Source organism: Bombus bifarius, unplaced genomic scaffold, assembly GCF_011952205.1.
Source record: "Bombus bifarius isolate JDL3187 unplaced genomic scaffold, Bbif_JDL3187 scf7180000009275, whole genome shotgun sequence".
In the NCBI taxonomy this organism is placed as follows: Eukaryota; Metazoa; Arthropoda; class Insecta; order Hymenoptera; family Apidae; genus Bombus; species Bombus bifarius.
This window is the reverse complement of record NW_022885009.1, coordinates 1320879-1337496: the sequence shown is the minus strand read 5'-3', so window position 1 is coordinate 1337496 and position 16618 is coordinate 1320879. Positions and strand designations below refer to the sequence as shown.

General features: G+C 33.6%; 1 protein-coding gene across 3 annotated transcripts in view; it reads left to right on the top strand.

Annotated features, from left to right (window-relative positions):
- LOC117214933 (acetylcholine receptor subunit alpha-like 1) overlaps nucleotides 1–16618 on the top strand; it is a 278214-nt gene that overhangs the window by 221243 nt on the left and 40353 nt on the right. The gene's annotated exons all lie outside the window — the stretch shown is intronic.

The window sequence follows — 16618 nt, the reverse complement described above, 5'->3', positions numbered from 1 at the left end:
GGAGGAACTCGACAACGACATTCAACGTTCTGAAATGATAAAAATGGATTTTACCATCGAACGGAATCGAACGGATTAACCGCAGCACCCGTGTTGATTGTACATTTTTTTGCTTCCCTCGATAACCACCATAGGCCCCGTAAAGGCTTTTTTTCAACAGCCTGTACAATGTCAGAGCCTCGTTAAGATGATTATGGTTTTTTTCCCTGGGAAAAATCATCGTTAAATCTCAAAAATGTTTTAACGAAATAAAATTTTAAGTCGATGCTTGCAAATGACTGAAGTATTTTTGTTATAATTTGGGCTAGAGCTAGAGCTATAACTTAGGCTAGAGAGAAGTATTAGGTTGTCCGAAAAGTGTTTTTCTTTCGCAAACGTGTTTTTTAATGCACCTTCATATAAACGTGAAATCAAGTCTGTGAAATGTCGCGGTGTTTATCTCAACGTAACAAAATGGATCGTACGTAATTCGACAAAATAATATAAAACAAAAAACGTTGTGCGTCTATTATTTCCTCATAAAACGAAAGAAACTTTTCGGACAACCTAGTAGTTTGCCTGAAATTTAATAATTTGCAAAAATAATAATATTATAATTTGTAATAGACGAGAAATTATCCACTGCTTACGTATTTAGTAAATTTGGAGTCATCTGATTCATAATAGCATTAACAAGACGTTTAGGTACGTTACAATAAAATATAATACTTTTATTCACAGATAAGTATTTGATAGCTACAGGATATATATGTAACTAATGGAAGATGGCTATTTCGTAAATCGCTAATAGCAAGTGGATAAGTAACATAGTAATTACGAGGTACCTATAACATAGGAAGAAGGACAAAACAATTTAATCGAAGCTTATTTTTAAAAACTACAGATATTATACGTGAAGAGTAAATTATTTGATTACTGCAGAAACAATTTACTAATTTTAATAATATGTATATATCTAAGCATTAAATACAGCTTATACAATTAACATCTGAGAATGTCGACAACGACAATTCCGTAATATATGTACACAGAATTATTTGTTGTATTCTTTATTTATTTCTACAAATAATCAATTCTGAAATCCAGTTATTTATGTAAAATTTGTACTCTCCAAATAATATCTGGTGATGTTTATGCTACGTACAAAGTAATTGAATCTATTGTGCAGGAATTACACTTCTTTACCTACTACAAAATATTTCCCATGAAGCTTTCACTTTTTATGCAGATGTAAACACATTTCGTTTTTGTTTAACATGCAAATCTTGTTATTAAATAGGTTTTGGAGTTCGATATTTAATTGATTCACACAGATTTAGTTTTATATACTCTGTATTTCATCACCATGTACAACCATTTCAACATACTCTCTGATAATTAACACGTGGCACACGGGGAAAAACGAAGGAGCGTCATTAGTAGTCGTACCAACTTTGCATGTAGGAACTAGTGATCATACCAACCTAACATTCTCCTCAACAAATCTCCCATCTGCTCGTTTCGTCTTCCTAGGAACACATAATTATTGCATTGAGCGCGATAACGAACTAATATAGAGTATGAAAAATTTTTAAAGTTCTTTAAAATTACAGTACTTTCAAAAATACGAGAACATACGATAATTGCACCCCAGTGCCTTTTGATGACTGTGGTACACGTTATATACACATATTCAGAACCACATGCATATAACATATAACGTCATATGAGAACGTGCAAATTTAGATGTTTATATATATATACACACACACATTTATGTACACATGTATATAACCGCAATGCGGTACGAAGTGATACAAATGCAGCAGAAAATTGAAATGTAGTATTAGTGAAATAGTACTGTCCTTGTAATAATAAAATGTGTTATCAAGAAATTATTTCTTGCCATTTCACAATGAGTAATTGTACGTATATGTATATACTTATTTATTTCTTCTATTACAATATTATTTAACCATAGAAACAAGGAACTTTGATCGGTACTCTGTATATCGGTACTACGTCATTTTCTATAATGTGTTAGATAATATCATAAATTTGGTTCCAAGAGATAGTTATAAAAGATTGGTATTATGTGAGTATGCGAGACTGAATTTCGCAGATGGTAGAAATGGCCACGAGCTATCGATACGAAGATACTAGCGTTGCAAGAACGATGATATGGTACGGCGGTGTATTTTATGCTTCAGACCTGGAGAATCATAGTGAGTTTTCGTGTATTCAGACGAAACATCTGCCATAAATGTTTTACACACATAAATATTTTACTATTGGGAAGTATTATCCATAGAATATTGACGACTATACTATGACGTACCTATAATACGACCTGCCTATAGGTTACATTTAAACATTTTTAATTCCAAAATCTTTATAAATTACAAATATCTTCAAGCGCGCTCCTATGTCCATAAAATGTCCATAGATCAGAGTAGAGAAAATTCGTAGGATAAGGATAAAATGAAATGTCAGGGAGCGTACGAGTATTTAATATTTCTCTGCGAGACGAGCTTGCAATATTAAAATTAAAAGGGATATTAAATCTATCAGAATATAAATGGTATTGATAAATCTCGTATCTCGAATTTGACAAAATATATTAAAGGGAGGGCGGAACGAAACGAAAGATGCAAAGAAATGAAGCGAATTCTACAAATACTCGATACTACGTGAACGAACGCTTAATATAAGAATCTTTAGCAACAACGCTCACGAGTTATTCATTTAACGCGTGTACGTCCATATTAGCGTTAAATACTCAGCTCACGTTTCTGCCAGATTACTCTGATTACTGTATTGTCCAACGGTCTCTGTGAGTAACGGGTGCAGCAGCGAACACAACGTTTTAACATTGAACATACGAAGCGGCAAATGCCTATCCTAAAATTCCCAGGATGTTGATGATAATTCGTTTCTCCTAACGAGTTTTCGTAATTTAATTTCTCAACGCGTTGCATTACACACACGAGCTGCGTAAACAAGGTGCAGCGATGTGTTTGATCGCGCGTTCGTGGTAACCATAATAGCGTATAATTCGCGTTAAAGGTTGCGAAATAATATCGATAAAATAAAATACAGAGGGAATGCAATCGTTATAATTTTTAATAATGGAAGCAACCTCTGCTCAGGTTCTGTGCCACTCTAGTCCTGTCTCTGTAAATATTAATTTGCATAAAAATTCGCAGTCTCTTTAATGCCAGAGAGATTACTTGTATTAAATTACGGATTTTACTTATTATAATTTTTATAGGTAAAACGAATCTCTGTGCAACTTCTATATCGCTCTATTCGTGTGTATAAAAATATTAATTTGTATAAAAACCTGAGATCAATTCAGTGCCAGAGGGTTGACTTGTAACTTACTGATTTTACTTATCTTATTAATTATCTTATTATCTTATCTTATAATTTTACGTATCTTTAATAAATAGAAATATTATAAGTTCTGTATCGGTCCATTTGTATCTATAAAAATATTAATTTGCATAAAAAACCGCGGTCCAACGAATATCAGAGTTTTGCGTTCCATTGAATCAGATTATACGATCGAGTTGCAAGTTACTGAAATTTTATTTACTACAATTTCCCGCAAATTCACAGTTGAGTCGAACAATTCTTAAGCATTAACTCGATTTAATAATCACGAGAGATTGTGTCATTTTTATGCATATTTTTATGCAATGAGAATTTTAACAGCTGCAAGAAGGAGAAATTTTCTCCTTTGCCAAGGGCTCTAAAAAAAGACTGACGCGAAATAACAAGGCTGAAAGTACTCCTGATACAATATAGATCAACGTAGCTGATTTTCCTATTTTCATTGTAGCTTTAACTTTCAAACTTAATTAACCTCAACGTATTAACTAAATGTACGTTGTTTAAGACATTTCGCAGACTTTACGTGAAATATGTGATATAAAACCAATTATGAACTGTTACGTTGCAGTGTATTTACACGAGAAAATGGAAGGTAGAATAATCGCGGAAATGTAATAAAGTAACACATTCCCGTTCGCTATTCACCGAGATTGTTGTTTGCTGAAAAGAAGAAAAGAACAGAAATATCTATGTAGCCACCGGGGCTGGTTTCATAAGCGTAAAAAGAGAAGTCTTAATGAAAGAATTGTGAAATGGACTTTATTGTGAATTTAAACGTCCCTGTGTCCTGCTTCTACTACCAAAATATTTTACGTGCTGTAAGTAAAACGTCGAGAGCAAGTTTATCGAACTAACAGTCGTACTTCTATTAGGTTGTCCGAAAAGTGTCTTTCTTTTACAGACACGTCTTTCGCAACGATGCATCTTTATGCAAACATGAAACCTAATCTGTCAAACACTGTGATCTTTATCTTGATAGAACAAAATAGATCATACGTAATTCGATAAAATAATATGAAACGAAAAATATTGTGCATCCATTATTTCCTTATAAAACGAAAGAAACTTTTCGGACGACCTAATACTTACGTTTTGCGCACACTGCTGTGAATAATTTATAGACTCAGCCACATTTTCCGTATTATTCCTTCGATATTTCCAAGAAACCACTGATCATGTCAAGAGAAATTCTTTTTTTAAAGAGTAGATTGAACGCTGCGAAGTATCAAGCGATGTTACATGGCGAATTATTAATATACTGCGCTATTCTCATTGATACGTAGATTTCTCAATTTTTGCGTTTATGGTGTTTTCCACGAGCACTGTTCAATTTTTCTTTGTTGTATCTTCAGATTTGTATTATATCACGACACGAAATTATATAAACGATTTTGTTAATTTTTGTTTTAGTATTACGAAGAATCTGACAATAGTCAGAGTTTATAGTTATTAGTTTATAGTTATTATTCAGTTTTGAGTTTATAATTATTCATACTATTACATTATATATGTCGAGTTAACATTGAGGCTAGGGACGTTTAACGAACTTTCATTTGGCTCAGGCATGTTTAATATACATGTCGGAGATGAAAGGAAAACCGGAGCCTTCCCTTTGCAATTTTGGGAAAGTCTTCTAATGCTTTAGCCTAGATTTTATCACAGCTGTAATTAAGCAATTGTTGTCATTTGTAATTGTTCGATATTTGTGATAGCGAAAGTGGGTTCGAGGTGACAACTGGTCGCCGAACGTAGCCACGGTCACGGGATAAACGTTTTGCCTGACGAAGGTGTGGATCGGTTGTATAGTTCTCCATAGAAATCACATAGAATTGCACTTTGGAGATGTCGATATAATGGGACACACGTTGTATTAGGAATCAAACTTCAGACAGAAACTGCCTAGCAACGGCGTTTGGATCTTTCTCGATGCTTCCAAAGAGTATACAACAAACTCTTGACAGAAACTGCCTAGCAACGGCGATTGGAACCTTCTCGATGCCTCCAGCGAGCATATAACAAACAAATGCAGTCGTACAGCGAAAAAGATTTTCATCAGATATTCATTCGTGTGATCGCCTTGGAAAGTGATACATCGAGCAATTTACCGAGTGTCTCAGCAATCGTATTTTTTTGTGTTTAAAATTATTCTGCGCATAGTAAAGAGTTATCCCGTTGACCGTGGATTCGTTTGAACCCAGGAACATTGTTAATAGCGTTAACTAAATTCATTATTCGTAAAACCTATTAATCGTTAATCTCATTATTCGTTAAATTTATTATTCGTAAAACATATTATTCGTTACTCTTATTATTCGTTAAACTTATTATTCTTTAATCTAATCATTAGATAAATTTATCGTTTGTTAATCTTATCATTCATTAAACTCGATATTCATAATATTTTGTAAAATCTTGTATATTCGCGTAAATATAATCTCTGTTTCGTAAAACGATGGCTAATTCAAACGAAGAATCGTTACGCGCCTTAAATTCTAATGTTAACCCGACATACATTATAGATGATAGTTAATGGTATAAATATGATTATTACAGAATAAAGTTCACTAGCAATAAACAATTTCACTGCACAATAATAAGTTCTTACTACAGATTTATATTATAATAACAATGACTACTTAGTCACTAAATGAATATAATAATAATTCACAAGGTGATTATATGACTATTACGGAATTTGACAAACAACCGTGACGATTAGATACTCGAGATGCTAATGACAATAATCTTAGGTTCAATGACGAATACACAGTCAACAAGATAGCAAATGCACTTCCTTACTTGTCAAAAGTCCAGGTCGAACCGAACCCATGTACTTTACTATGTATCTTTCTGCACATACAACTATGTCTTTTAAGGAGAGCTATACAACTACGTCACAGCTCTTTTAGGTAAAAATTACGTTTTTAAAGCTACGTTTAGCGACCTTTACCTGTCACTTCGAGCCTAAGCCTCTTGTCACAAATCTCGGGCAAACATAATCGAATTAAATGATAAACAACTACTTCTAAGTTTGATTATTTAAGTACAGCTATAATAAAAAGTGTAGACTAAAGTATTGGGGATTTTTCCAAAATTTCCAAAAGAAAGGCCCCGATGTTCTTTCATCTCTGACATATATAATATAATTACTATAGTTAATAATAATAATATAATTAATATATATAATAGTGTGTATAATATATACATGTAAATTCTATGAAATTCAAACTACACGCCAATCGACATTTTTACTTTTGTTTGGTTTTACCGGTCGTTAATTGCTGAATAGAATAAATCACGAGAGAAGAACGGTAATTTAGGACTTAGGAAATCGACTCTCCATTTTCCAAGTAAAACTCGTAGTAAATTTGTTACTAACTGTTAGTGTATTTAATTTAATTATTCCTAAAATAAACTCGATTTTCCAGAATCGATCGTCTGATTTATCCTAAGGATTTACCTTATTACGTATATACAGGGTGGTTGGAAACTGGTGGTGGTGGTAAGGGGGTGATTCTACGCGAAAAAAGAAGTCGAAAATATAGAATAAAAATTTAAAAATTTTTAAATTTAAAAAATTCAAAAGATAACGTCAATCGAGACAACGATCTACAGTGAGATCCGTTATAACGAGACGCGATAAAGTGCACGCGTACCGAGCGAAAATTCAAAGTCGATTTTCTCGAAAACAAAGCCTCAAACGAAAAATTTTTATTCTATATTTTCGACTTCTTTTTTCGCGTAGAATCGCCCCCTTTCCGCTTGTACCACCAGTTACCAACCACCCTGTATATATGTAAATTCTATGGAATTCAAGCTATGGAATTCAATCGACATTTTTACTTTTGTTTGGTTTTACCGGCCGTCATTTGCTGAATAGAATAAATCACGAGAGAAGAACGGTAATTTAGGACTTAGAAAATCGATTCTCCATTTTCCAAGTAAAACTCGTAGTAGATTTGATACTAACTGTTAGTGTATTTAATTTAATTATTCCTAAAATGAACTCGATTTTCCAGAATCGATCGTCTGATTTACCCTAAGGATATACCTTATTACATATATAGCATAATATCTCATTAGCATGATCACGCGTTTCCCTCCAGACTCTCCATATAAATTTTATTACGTGTGGCTTGTACCTCGTCCGCGATTCCATTCAGTACCATGATCGAGCCAGAGACTGGCAAACGAACAAAAATATAACTTGACGCACTAATCTTCAAAAATATCTCGGTATCTACAAAATTAATTTCTCCGGTTGTACAGCCGGCGTGAAACGAAACCATAGCCGAGAAACAATTCGCCGAGATTCCTCCCATGAACGCATTAGCTGTGTCGTTTCCCGTGAATATTGCAAGCATCGAATTGACGTTGGCGAAATCACGTTTTAACGCAGCATGCGCTCGTCCTGTGCGTTCTGAATTTAATACGAGGGTCGTTCTAAGTATGGTAGCTTCCTCTCTTCGAAGCAGACAGGATTGGAAATTCCAAGCGGCCGGAGGAAGACGAAGCAAGTGCCAGGAGACTTCCGTTTGCCAACCGCGAACCCGTTAGCTCGGCTACTCCTTCGAGAATAGAATCCAATTTAAACATGGCACGATTCCCAAGTCATGACACCGACTCGGCCTAACTGGCGCATACTCGCCAGCTCTACTTCTGCGCCCGAAATGTAACAGCAAGATATACGCCACGAAATTCGGGCTTGTAAGTGTCAAGGGCTGGCACGTGAACGAAAAGCAAATATTACCGCCAGTGACCTCGTTTCACGCAAACGTCCTTCTCTTTTGCTTTACAAATACGTGTTACAACTGTTACTCGTCCTCTACACGAGTTTCACGAGGATAACAAAATTGACGATCTTTCGTGTCGAACAAATATCGCCAATGATGCGCTTCCTATCACAGACGTTTGAGAGCTACGTCACGGAAATCCTAAGCTCGTGACGCGAATATTTTTGCATGCAACGTAATGATACGATATTCTTATCTAATGCAAAAATTGTAAAAATTTTCACGCCGTGAACTTGGAAGTTCCGCGACGTGCGTTTACAAGCATTCTGATGCAGGAGATTGCATTGTTAATGTTCGTTGAGGTTCTAAAATGGTGAAAAGGAAGCAACGATTGGGATAATTCTTTTTATACAAATTCATCATAATCCTGATGCTTTGAATTGTTTTAGAACTCAGCTGGTTTTATTATACGTGTTAGTTTATTAAACAGACGAGTGATAAAATTGTAATAGTCTGTGTATGTTAAAATCACTTCAATTCATCATAATCCTGTTGCTTTGAATTGTTTTACGACTCAGCTGGTTTTATTATACCTGTTAGTTTATTAAACAGACGAGTGATAAAATTGTAATAGTCGGTGTATGTTAAAATCACTTTAAATACAAGTACAAAGATACCGTATGCAGGTCGTTATAGTTGCTCGCTCAATGTTACTGTTCAACTCTATGCTCGCTATTCGACTGTACGACTCGCTATAATGATTCGCTATAATGATTCGCTATAATGATTCGCTATATTGCTCCGCTATACTTTGATTGCCCTAGAGAGCACGTTCGTCTATTTGTAGCAACTCCGGTTGACGATTACAAATAACAGCGTTAATATTTTGTTTGGAGTTCGTTTACCTTTCAAGAAAAAATAATGTTGACACTCCAAAGCACAACAATATGAGTCACTCCCGATTCGAATCTTCCGTTGACTCGTGTGCCGCTACAGGGCCAGTCGTGTTTTCTTAAATAAATTTCCTGTACCGTATGAAGTTTTCCATTACGATGAAACATAGGAAAATATAAAAATATAATTGAGGATCGATATTCTATTCATCTACCTCGTTTTCTGGCTGACTTTGACTAATTTGTTACGACAAAATGATATAAAGGGTAGAAGACCCGGACCATCCAAGAACTTGAAAAATGTGACGTAAAAGAGAATAATTTGCGTCGGGAAAAATGTCAACAATTTTTCGAGGAAGAAATTAAAAAATCAGCGAGTACATAGAATGTTCTTAAAAAATGAAGGATAATAAATTATTAATTATTACGTAACATAGGAGCCATTTGTTCACTCTAAAATATACATTTAAATATTGTAAAACTTCAAAGCAGAAGTACGTATTTCGCGAAGATAAAAATGAAACATGTAATTAATCCTTGAAAGATAGAAACGACATATGTAATTAATTCCTAAAAGATAAGAATGACATATGTAATTAATTCTTGGAGGATAAAATTGCTTTTGAGATTTATTGGTCGCCTGCATTGTTAGACTTTATTTCTCCATGGCATATTAAAATGCTAAATTGGCCATTTTCAGTATAATTGAGTCTAATTTGGTAAATAGAAATACGTTTTATAATGTTTTATGGTATCGTTGTTACAAGTATGGTTTTAAGTGGTTCCATATTTTCTACCCTAACATTTATTTCCACTTATGAGCTGCTCAATTCTATACACACTGTACACGGCCAACATACCAACAACTACCAATAGCACAATACTGACATTTGCGGACGACACAGCTGTACCAGTCAGGCACACTAACCCTGCAACAGCAGTCACATTACTACAAGAAGATATCACAAAAATAGAAAAGTGGCTTCGAGTTAAACAAATTAAAGCAAACCTCGATAAATGCAACCACATTACATTCACACTGTGAAAACAGATACCACCAAACATTATACTGAACGGCGCGCACATAATACAAACAAGGCAAGTCAAATACCTAGGACTCCACTTAGATACACGATTCGCATGGAAACAGCATATTAAATCTATAATAGACAAAATACAGACAACAAGGAGACAAATGTATTGGTTAACAAGTCGAAAATCCAAACTAAGCATAGAAAACAAATTAAAAATATACAAAACGATCGTAAAACCAATTTGGACGTACGGAATACCACTTTGGGGAACAGCAGCAATGAGCCATATAAGCAAAATAGAGACAATCCAAGCTAAAATTCTTAGATCAATTGTAAACGCCCCATGATACGTTAGAAACGAGGACATACGGAAAGACCTTGGAATACCAACGGTCGAGGAAGAGATTAGCAGATTCGCAAGAAGGTACAGAGAAAGAATAGCAACGATAGGAAACGATCAACACAAGTATAGAAAGAAGACTAAAAGGGAAACACCCAGCAGATCTCATAAAGGATATATCCTAAGAAACACGAAGATGGTACCCCATTGGGGGTAGCCACCCACATGATAATCAAACAGCTAAAAAATTCTACCAAATGTCCAAATTGGACAAATTGTGAATGTGAAATATTAAATAAAAAAAAAAAACTTATGAGCTGCTGGATAATAGGTACGTTTTTCACCCTGACGTTAATATGTGTAATAAGCATACCATCCTGTAACAAAGAGATTTAGAAACATATTCAATACGTATCAGAAGTAATATTTATTTATTTCATTCACATATATTGTAATTTTAAGTAGGAGCAATGAACACTTATTAATAAAACAAAACATAATACTAAAAAAGAATTGCGATAAAAGTGATCAAAACGATGAAACAAATAAATGGAATTAAATGGTAGTGCGAGTATAATTAAACTTAACTTCTTTGTTCCATTTTGGTGAACTGAAAAAGTTGCATAGCACAAAATATGGTAATATGTATAATCATTAAACGACACAAGAGAATCATATGAGAAACCTTATTTTTCATTTTACATTGACACGTGTATAACAAACAAATCATACCATGTACACAGATAACAGGTAATCTCCATTTTCGATCATTTCATATTAAAATTCACTTATTTAATCGTAAAGTATCATGAAAATGAAAAAAACCAATGAAAATGTACTTGTCGGAATTTTCTCCTCTGATCTCCGATTGTTGTCACAAGCTGACAACAGACAATCTCTTTGATTTAAAGAGGCGAGAATATAACATCTCAAGATTCTATAAAAATAGATTCAATTTCAAGCGTTCAATATTCAATAAAAAGCAATTCAAATAAAAGTCAATTTCTAATTGAGCGAAATCGTTAGCGTAAAATTCAATCGGCTGGATAAAATATGTTTTATGAATATTTCACGACACAATGGAAGACGAATGTAACAAAGAAGAATTTCAACGAATGGTTTGCTCGAGAGAACGGGAAACTTTTTGCCATTTAATGGCCATAGACACGTAATATAACGATAAAACTTTATTTCGCGATCATCGACAATTACACGAATTTTCCTTAAGGACAGGAAACTCGGCGAATTCTAAATTGCACGTCGAACGTTGCCGCGAATTCTAGCGCAGTTAATGACGATGACTTTCTGATCGTTGAAAAGACACAAAGACGTACGCTCGTTGAGGTTGAAGAGGTGCACGGGCCAACGTACCTCTAAAAACGACACGGAGGGAAGTTCTATTCATCGAGAAATTGGAGAGCAGTCTAGTAGCGAAGGCTTAACGAATTCCAGCTTTCTATAAATATTTAGCTTCAGATGTTGCTTTGGTTTTAGTTTGACCGTTTCACGATGCTCGCTCACTGCTACGATCTTTAGGACGAGAGGATTTATTCGAAATTCTTCGCGTTCAAGATGATTACTCTCCTTCTCGTTATATATAATTTGAAGAGAGACGATGAGTCAAATTAGAAATGAAACAGAATTCTTAATTAACTCTGGTTCTGACGTTCGTGTTGAAAAATATAGCGAGAAGAATTACATTAGAGGACACACGAGGCGCGAATCGAGACGTAAATGAAATCGTGCAAATATACGATGCATCAAATATAACTTTTGCTTCTAATATAATTTTCATAAATATTTGACAAATAATATTTCTGCGTGAAATATTCTTCTATCGTTATTTTTAAATAGATTTTACTATACTATGATAAATTACTATTTAATCTATTTATAATTTATTTAATTTATTCAATTTATTTACGAAAAACTATTTATGCAAGTTCATATTTTTATGAGGAAGAAGGAAATGAAACCTAAGCAGAAGTTAAGTTAAATATTCTGGATATTTTTACATTTCCAAGTTTGCTATTACTACACGAAAATCTACTAATAACCATCGCTAATATCGCAACTAATATGCCACTTAATGAACGTAAATTGATGAATAATATTGAACACGATGTACGTAAATCTTTGAACGCAACAGTTTTGTTACAAGTCGAGTCCGCGTCTCAGAATCACAAGAAGTTTGCCGATTTAATTAAGAAAATAGCGTGCCTGGCGTTTTAAATCGAACAGTCGAACGAAAAACTAATAAGAAGGTGATACGTAGGAATTTGCATAAAGCTCGGCGGAAGCGACATCATGGAATAATAATCGAATTTAATTTCCACGTAACGCAGAAACGCGAGGAAAATGATTGGAAGGAAGTGGAAGCTAGCCAGTGGAAAATAACATCGTTCCGCATAAAATCCGTGATTACTCTGATGCGCTTTCGCTCTATCGTAAAATTGAACGAGAGAATATCGCGCTTTCTTTCTTTCGTCAATTCAGTCGCGTCACAGCATCGTTTAATTGCATCTAGTTCCCCTTCATTTGGATATTACTCTTCCTACAGTAAAATAAAATGCGTTTCTCTTTTTTTCAATTTACCTACTGACAGTTATTAATTATTAGCAACTACAGTTGTATACAATTGTATTTCATCCCGTTGGCCTACGACATAGACAATATTATGTTGGACTAGCACGCTACATATTTACCTTTGCTATCATAAATATGTACAACGTTTAGCAATGTGTGAGTTATTAAACGACTACAGTTGTATGCAATTGTATTTCATCTCGTTGGCTTACGATATAGACAATATTATGTTAGACTAGCACGCTGCATATTTACCTTTGCTATCATAAATGTGTACAACTTTTAGCAATGTGTGAGTTATTAAACGACTACAGTTGTATGCAATTGTATTTCATCTCGCTGGCTTACAATATAGACAATATTATATTGGACCAGTGTTTACTGTTTACTTTTGCTGTTTGCTCATACATATGTACGAAGTTTACGTTGTATTAGTAGAAGTGTTGGTATATCTATAACTAGACTGCGGGTGTTTATGAAAACTCAGAGTTTTGATATAAATACGAATAAAAAAATGGAACTTAATACTTTGACTGCCACGTTGGTCATATATAACCGGCCACGGTTTCTCCTGTGACGCCACGGTGGACATTGATGACCGCTTGAACTTCTTACGATTATAAAAATTGTATGAAAATTGACGGTTAGGTCATTTTGAATATAACCGATAAGTAGAAGACACTTTGAAACAGAAAGTGAACAATTGAACAATTAAACATTTTTATTAGAACATCAAAAAAAGAGTGAGAACAAATCTTGCATCTAACGGTGCACTGTGTTTACATGCATATCTTTGAAAGGTAATCTACGAATATTATTATAAACACACCTTAGAAAATAATCGTAAATGCTATTTTATAGTCATATAATTGAGGTTAGAAGTGTGCACATACCTTACTATTATATGTAGAATGAGCGAATACTGTTTACTAATATCTTCCACACGTTTCAACGATATATTCTGGACGTTTTGCTTGCGACGAAATAACGAATGCGAATGGCTTGTTGAAATAAACTGTTGTTATTTCTGTATTCAGAGGTAGGGTCATATTAACAATTATTTTATTCTTTCGATAAATCTATCACACCGTTCTGAGCCGAAAAAACTTTATTGTACTTTCTTACATGGACTAGGGATAAAAACAGAAGAACATCTAAAACCTATCGATTAAATCTATCGATTGTATCTAGAACTATTTTCTAGTTACTATTTATTGTAACTAGCGCATCTGCATATAGATGGCGAGCGCGAACTCACGTTGTCATTTTCAACATAAACGAAGCCTTGTTATAATATGTCGCTATCAACTGTTACCAAGCCGTCACCCGTGACCACCAATAAGACCAATAATAAACAGTCCATTGAGGAAGAATGTTGTCTTACATCATCAATTTATTATTATTTTACCATTATATGCTTTGAATAATAAAAATACTCCCGTGGCGTCCTGAGCGAAACATGTGATTTCGGCATGGCAGTCAGTGTTAAATTGAGATTTCGTTTATTTTCCAAATATTATAACAGATGCTTTACTTCGCACGTTTCATATATTTTCGTGTATTATATGAATTGCGTGCATTTCTGCACCTTCAAATTTACCATAAATGAATAAATATCCGCAGTCTACTTGTAACGCGTGTCAGGCGTAGTGAATGACGTTACTTCTCTGCGATTAGATTAGTTTAAAGCTAGAACTTTAGGGACGCGTCTGTTAGGAACAGAGAGAAACGTTTTATTCCTTTCTTCTTACATAGGATCCTCTTCAAGTTGCTTGGAGTCTTCAGTTGTCGTCGTTCGTTAAAATGTATTCTGTTCGAGATTATAACTTTAGAGCTATCTGCCATTATAAATATGAATTAAGTTAAGTAATGCACATAAATGTATGAAGATAAATACTATGTATTTTGCTTCTCTTAAACAGTTCTATGTTTTGAGAGAAAAGAAACACGATTCTTTATATTTAATCTCGTCTAAAATACAACTTTTGAAGGCAAAATTTAACCTTCCTGCGATTCTGGAATTTTTATATTCCGATGTTACTTTCATTTTGGGTAACGAGGAAGATTAATGTTTCAGAAGAACGTTTAACATGGAACTGAAATGAGAAATCACGCAGACTAGCAACAACTTTTTCGTATATTGCTCAAACTTGAGGTTTGAAGATTATTAACGTTAGAAAAATACAATTAGATAGAAAATGATGATTGGAAGAAAAAAATGCAGTTTATTAGAAGGATTAAATACATCGGAAGCAAAATTACAAACAATTATGGTTTCTATTTATTTTATTTTTGATTATTATAATTATCATGTACTGGAACTTTAAATTCAGAAATTCTAATGTAGAAAAGATGTTCGATAAAGAATCGCGATCGAATATATTTACACGCGATTTTACAAGAAAATTAGATTCGTGTCGATAATTGTGTTCATTAGCTGTATATGAATAATCGATAATAATATTACGTTAAATGTGTGCTGGGAAAGTTCATAATAATATCAGGCACGATAATTCTATTGACCTAATACAATTAGACCACGAGTCAACGACGCGGTGAATTCGCGGATTTTTGCTTCAGCTCGAAATTGCACGGCCCAAGGTAACTTACGATACTCAATTGTATCGCAATTGGTTGCCCGCCAAATTAATTTTGGTCGTGCGTGTTATTGTATATTCTTCTCTCTCCCTCTCATTTTAATAATATTTAACGAGCAATTTTCTCCTTCTAATTTTAGATCATTCCCAAAGTTACTTATACTACAATTTTATTATTTCGTTTTTTTATTATAAAATCGTATATCATATAATATACAGGGTAGTTGGTAACTGGTGGTACAAGCGGAAAGGGGGTGATTCTACGTGAAAAAAGAAGTCGAAAATATAGAATAAAAATTTTTCGTTTGAGGCTTTGTTTTCGAGAAAATCGATTTTGTCTCGATGGAAAAATTTAAAAAAAAAGGATATAAAAAAATTTTTTATTCTATATTTTCGACTTCTTTTTTCGCGTAGAATCACCCCCTTTCCGCTTGTACCACCAGTTACCAACCACCCTGTATACAATATAATATAATATCATCATAATATTAATGAAATAAAAAGAAATAAAAAATTAAACATTTTTACAATATAATTGTAATATTAACACTAGAACTACCGACAGTTAAAATGAAGCTATTTCTATCAAAACCAGTTAAAATGTTTTTAAAAAATACGTAATAATAGAATATTTTTATATTTATTGATTTATTACTTTATTACAAAAGGATATCATATATTCTTACAAATGTTATGTAGTACATTCTGGTTATACCAATTGAATTATATTTGGTTTATACCAATCATTTTGACCGGTATTGGCATAAGTAGCCTTGATACAGAATTATTTTGAATTTGAATGCATAAAAACAAAATAAAATTCGTTATATTATTCCTTTAGTTATCACTACGAAAGTCATTACATCATTGCGGAAAAAACATGAAGTAGGAATTCTAAGCTAAAATTGTAAAACCAGTCATTTTCACTGGTGTGGTAGTTTCAGTATTAATGTAATATTTTCTTAACACTAGAATAACCACACCAGTCAAATTGACTAGTTCTACAATTTTATAAATTGTGTCAATTTTCGTTTAGAAATTATGGTCCCAGATGGATTAA